This window comes from Octodon degus, unplaced genomic scaffold (genome assembly GCF_000260255.1).
Source record: "Octodon degus isolate 3935 unplaced genomic scaffold, OctDeg1.0 scaffold00076, whole genome shotgun sequence".
NCBI classification, from domain to species: domain Eukaryota; kingdom Metazoa; phylum Chordata; class Mammalia; order Rodentia; family Octodontidae; genus Octodon; species Octodon degus.
This window is the reverse complement of record NW_004524652.1, coordinates 1,974,556-1,980,815: the sequence shown is the minus strand read 5'-3', so window position 1 is coordinate 1,980,815 and position 6,260 is coordinate 1,974,556. Positions and strand designations below refer to the sequence as shown.

Sequence of the window (6,260 nt, the reverse complement as noted above, 5' to 3'; positions counted from 1 at the left end):
GGACAGCGGTGAAGGCGTGGCTGTCCACAGGAGGACAGCGGTGAAGGCGTGGTGGTGGATTCGCATCATGGAAAGTGACTGCAAAGGAGGAGCGGCCAGCCCGGCACCCGCGATGGTGGATGAGCCTCAGCGCCGTGTTTCAGCCAGCTGCAGCGGCGCACAGCTGTGACCCCAGCACTCTGCAGGCTGAGGAGGGGGGACGGAAGTTGGAGCCCAGCCTGAGCAGTTCAGAGACTCTGAGCTCCAGCCCAAAACAGAAAACAAGAAGGGCTGAAGACAAAGCTTGGTGCAGAGGCCCTGTGTTCAATCCCCAGGACCAGTGAAAAACTTTTTCCATGTAAAAAAAAAGCACCACATACATGCAGACACGTAGGGTCACACTTGTGTGACGTTCTACTGAACCTAACCCGTGATGAAACAGACACAGAACAGTGTCTTCCTCGGGTCGGGCAGGGACAGGAGCTGACCAGGAGCAGCGTATGTGGCTTAATACGAGGGGGACAGGACGATCTCTGTCCTCTAGAGCTGCAAGCTTGCAGGTGGCTCTGAAGCACATCAGAGAGGGACAGAGGCAGTGCGGAGCGAAGAGCCGGGGGAGACGCAGCTACGACTGTCACGATGACCACAGGATAACCACGGTCCTGGCCGGCAGCACCTCCGTGCCAGGTATAAATTCTACCTGCCTTAAAGCACACCAACGTTTGTTTATTTGTGATGCTGAAGATTGAACTGGATCGTGGGCCTGCCACACAAGCCACCTACCACTGAGCTACACACCCAGCACATCTGAGACTCTTTATGATAACATCTTGGGCAAGGGAGACTCATTTGGGTTCCTGACTTTCTGAATCTGAATCTTTGAAAATAGCAGAACCCCAGTGTGGGGCTGGGGAGACAACTCAGAAGTCTAAGCACCTGCCTGGCAAGCAACAGGACACAAGTTTGATCCCCAGTACCACATGCCCTGCTAGACCTGGAAACCTGGGCACGCAGAGCCGGCCACCAAAACTGGATATGGTGGTGCACGCCTGTAAGCCCAGCGCTGGGGAGGCTGAGACAGAAGGATCACTAAGAGTCCAAGCTGTGTAGCGAGACTCTGTACCAAATAACTAAATAAAAGATGATTTTTTTCTTAAATCCCAATGTTTATTAGCAAATCTATCTAAAATCAACAATACTGCATGCCCTGGGATTTGGGTTTCCATCCGACTTGGGGCAGGACAAGGGGACATCAGCAAGATCAGTGAGGGTGGCAGAGAACAAGCAGCTCCCAGTGTTTCTGCATCTGTCCCGTGTGTGACAGCAGCCAGGACCACAGTGGCTGGGGGTTATCAGCGCCCTCTACATAGGAGGAAGGGGGTGCAAGGTCACCCGGGCAACGGACCTCAGAGGTGAAGAAACCCAGCGGGGCCAACTGGAATAGCACAGTGCTCCAACAGGAGCCATGCAGGGTCGGAGGCTTCTCCAGCCCTCAGGGCTCTCAGGTACCAAATGACATGGGACAGACTACAGAAGGGAGGGAGCAGCCAGGTCAGAGGGCGGGCGAAAGCGGAAGAGGAAGGAAGCCAGAGAGAGTGGAAGGCAGGGGCCGTGCACCAAAGCAGGTGCTCCGAGCTGTGTGTACACACAGCCCAAGGAGCAGCGGATCAGGCAGCCCAGGGCGCAGTGACTGTCCTTGTCACATGTGTCAGGGGAGTGTGGGGAGCAGGGGAGGGGGACTCCAGAAGGACCCTGAGGCAGGAACTCGGCCCACAGTGGCGATCTCCCCGCATGGCCCATGCACACGTGCTGCATGGCTCCCTGCTGCCCACAGCTGAAATTGCTCAGAGCTGTGTGCAGGTGCATGGTGCACAGGTGTGTGATGTGTGGGCAAGTGTGTATAGATATGTGGGGTACAGGTGTGTGGTTTGCAGGTACGTGGGCATGGGTGTGTGTGAGCAGGCATGTGGTGTGCAGGTGTGTGGTGCATAGGTGTGCAGTGTGCAGGTGCATGGTTTGCAGATGTTTGTGCACAGGTATGTGGTGTGCAGGTACATGGTGCACAGGTGTGCAGTGTGCAGGCATGTGTGCACATGTGCGTGGTGTGCAGGTATGTGGTGTGCAGGTGTGCAGTGTGCAGCTGTGTAGTGTGCAGGCATGTGTGCACACATGCCTGGTGTGCAGGTATGTGGTGTGCAGGTGCACGGTGCACAGGTGTGCAGCGTGCAGGCACGTGTGCACAGGTGCATGGTGTGCCAGTGTGTGCTGTGCAGGTGTGCAGTGTACAGGTGTATAGTGTGCAGGCATGTGTGCACACGTGCCTGGTGTGCAGGTATGTTGTATGCAGGTAAATGGTGCACAGGTGTGTGGTGTCATTGATCTCAGAGCTGTGTGCAGGTGCATGGTGCACAGGTGTGTGATGTGTGGGCAAGTGTGTACAGATATGTGGGGTACAGGTGTGTGGAGATGATTCAGCGAGCAGATGATTCCCATTGTGATTGTCCCAGTGCAATGCAAATAAATGAGAAGTGCAGGGAACCAGGGTGCACCAGGCTGTGCTGCCCTCCGAAACTCACACTACTGAAATGCCCACACACTGGGAGCCCAGGCCAGCTGTCGCCACCTGGACATAGGGGCCTGGTGTCCTCAGAGCTCATTTTTCAATGAAAGGTGAAGATAGATTCGGTTTTTCTTGCCTGAGACTTGCTTCAAGTGGAATCTACAGCTTTGCTAGAGATTAGTTCGACTGCACACACAAAGAGACACACGTTAAATACGTCTAAGCCAGCCCTCGTGTTTGGGCCAATTTCAGCCTGCGCATATCACCTCTGGTGAACCTACAGGACCCAGAGGAGAGAGGGCAGCAGACTAGCATGTCCCTCCTGGGTGGGTGTCTTCTCTAATCTACTCAGATCCCAGGAGAAGGAAAAGGTAGGGGCAGGGGCAAGCTCTCCATGAGCTGGGGAATCTTTCTTCTCCAGTCCTCAAAGCCCAGAGCACCTACTCTGGATGACAAGACTCAGGCTAGCAGCTTAGCATTCATCCTTGCAGCCTTGGACTGAGCTGCACAGCTGGCTCCTGGGCTCTCAGACCACAGAATTAGATGGCTCTGTACCCAGCAGCCTTCCTGGGTCTTTGGCTTGCTGATGGCTTACCACAGAACTTCTTGGCCTCCAAAAGTGCACGAGCTAATTCCTAAACAAATTCCTCTTACATGTGTCTATCTATCCATCCATCCATCCTTCTATCCATCCACCCACCCACCCATGTATCCATTCATCCACCCACCCACTCATCCATCCATCTATCCATCCATCCATCCATCCATCTACCCACCCATCTATCCACCCAACCATCCATCCATCACTCAACCATCCATCCACCCATCCATCCATCCATCCACCCCCTACCCATGCATCCATTCATCCACCTACCCAGTTATCCATCTATCCATCCTTCCATCCACCCACCCATCCATCTATCCACCCACCCATCCATCACCCATACATACATCCACCCATCCACCCACCAATCCATCCATCCATCAATCCACTTATCCACCTATCCACCCATCCACCCATCCACCCAGGCATTCACCCACCCACCCATCAATTTATCCACCCACCCATCCATCCCTCTATCCCTCCATCCATCCACTTATTCACCCATCCATCCATCCATCCATCCACCCATCCATCCACTTATCCACCCATTCACCCATCCACCCAGGCATCCACCCACCCACCCATCAATTTATCCACCCACCCATCTGTTCCTCTATCCCTCCATCCATCCACTTATCCACCTATCCACCCATCTATTCATCCACTCAGGTATCCATCCACCCATCCATCCACTTATCCACCCATCCACTCATCCATCCATCCATCCACCCCTCCAGCTTGTTCTGTTCTCTAGAGAATCTGGAACTCTACCCTCTGTATCCCAGGAGAGATATCTTACAAGGAGTGGCTCGCATGGCTCTGGAAGCTAAGTCCTCGCATGTGATATTTCCAGCTGGAAACTCAGGACAGCCAGTGGTGTCACTCAGAAGCCTGAGAGCCTAGGAGCCCACAGACAGCTTCCCACCCAGGTGTGAGGCCCCCAGAATGCTGAGGGAGGGCAAAGGTTGCCCCGGAGCTCAGGTCGCAAGCCCGTGTTCTCCAGCCAGCCAGCCTGTGTGCTCTACCTGCCCTGGAAGGGAAGGACGGCGCACACCTGCCCCGAAGCAGCAGCCCGGTTGCTCAGTCAGCCAAGCCACATGCGGACCTCACTCACACAGCCAGCAGTGGTGGCTAACACCTGCGGGGCCCCTGCGGCCTGCCACACTGTCATATAAGCAGGCCAGCTCCAGGACACTGTGCTGTTACTGCTGGACACCCGCGACCCACGATAGCACTTAGGGTGGGTGTGCAATGTGTGCCGAAAGGGTAAGTAAAATAATGATGTCCCTAATGTTGCATCCAACTTTCCAGCATGAACGTCCTTTTCACCGTGAATCCTGATTACATCCTTGTATTCCTCCTTCAAGAGAAACAGCCCGTTCCTTACCGTATGCCCGCAAGAGCAAGTGGCACGTTGCCAGCTCAATCTGCCTTCTTTAATATGTTCTAAAGTCTATGGGTTGTTTATTTTCCAAGTAGAGACATCCTGGCCTGGGCCTCTCCAGAGGGAGCACCTGGCAGAGGCAGATGTGGATGGGTGACTTAGAACTGTGGCCCCTGAGTGCGGGAGGGAGACAGGCTCTTGCAGAGGCTCGGGGGCACTCCAGCTCACAAGCAGCCCAACAGCTGCCCAGACAGATGTCACGTCTCTTCTGCATGTCTGGGATCCCCACAGCCAGGTGCCAAGCAGCTTCCCTCCACCTAGGGAAGCCCTGGGTAGGAGGCAAGGCATAGGGGTCTCATGGAATCAGGAGCTCGTGGGCTACACCTGTACCCACCCTGCAGCCCACCTGCACAGGACTCGGGCCACATCCACACCAGGGTCACAGTTGACGCTGCACCCTAAAGGCACCTGACATGGACACATCATGTGCAGTAGATGGGTCCCCTTTGGAAATGTGAGGTGTGTCTGTCCTATTTATTTCATAGCATATGTTTACCTCCCTTGGCCTTAAAGATCTAGAAATGCAAGTGCTCAGAGTCTACTTGTCTCGACCTTTTCCCAAGGTGTAGATTAAATCAACACTGTCTGCGGCTCAGGCATAGTAACTCCAAATCACAGGCAGGATCTGTGGGGGAAGCTCTGGTGCAGGCCGGCAGCTGAGCAGCAGGATCGCTGGCTTCCAGGAACAGTGGCAATGGGCCGCATTAGACCTCGGGGTCCAGGCTGCTGCTCGACACGCTATGATGTCTGTGGTTAGAACAGACCCCTGTGACATCCACTGAAAATGACCCATTTGTCTGGACACCTTCCTGCCACAGGGCACTTGTGCTGGCGGAAGGCACAGATGGGGCAGGGCTAGGCCAACACTGCAGAGCTGTGGGGATTTCCAGGTTTTGTGTCCCTGGCGTGGCACACCTGAATGTCCCTTGCTGGTGGAGCCAAAGGCTGCACCCTGCTCTCCACAGCTCACGGGGCCAGACTCCTGGCCTTCCGGCACAGCTAGCACTGACTTGGCAGCAGCAAAATTCTTCTTTCTTCCCCAAGTTTGGGGCCAGGTGTCCCATTTCTCATCATCAAAGTTGTCGGGCATTTGATTCGTTTCCCTGGTATTCACCTGCTGGAGCGAAACCCCTCAGACACCTAGTTCATTTAGAAATGCACCCCAGGTGACATGCCCAGTGGGCGCCCAGACCCAGGGCACAGCTCACCCCACAGCTCTGGTGCAGACCCTGGGCACTGGAGAACTGTGTGCCCCTGCCTCTTGGTTCTGGCAGCTGGCTCCGTCCTGGCACTGAGGTCTGCGGCTCACACCCTCGAGTTCCATCAGAGACAGGTCCCGAGGACAGAGCTCTGAGCAGTCTTGGAGACAGAACACCTCTAGCCGTGTTCAGCACGCAACAAGCCGCAGCCACCCGCCTTTGTAGTTTGCAAAAGCCAAGCTGCGCTTTTGGAAAGCAGATTTAGGCAGGGAGAGAGAGAAGAGAGGAAAAGAAAGAAGGCAGGCAGGGAGCAAGTGAGAGAGGGAGAGAAGGAAGGAGACAGGGTAGGAGAGGAAAGGGAGGGAGGGAAGGAGGGGGAAGGAGGGAGGGAGGGAGGGGTAGAGAGAGAGAGAGAGACCTATACAGTCTTACTTTAAGGCATATTTTTTACAATCCGGTCCACCCTTTGACCCT

At 54.9% G+C, this 6,260-nt stretch overlaps 1 protein-coding gene across 1 annotated transcript in view; it reads right to left on the bottom strand.

The window, feature by feature from the left end:
• Positions 1-6,260, bottom strand: part of Tmem132d (transmembrane protein 132D) — a 482,864-nt gene that overhangs the window by 312,562 nt on the left and 164,042 nt on the right. The gene's annotated exons all lie outside the window — the stretch shown is intronic.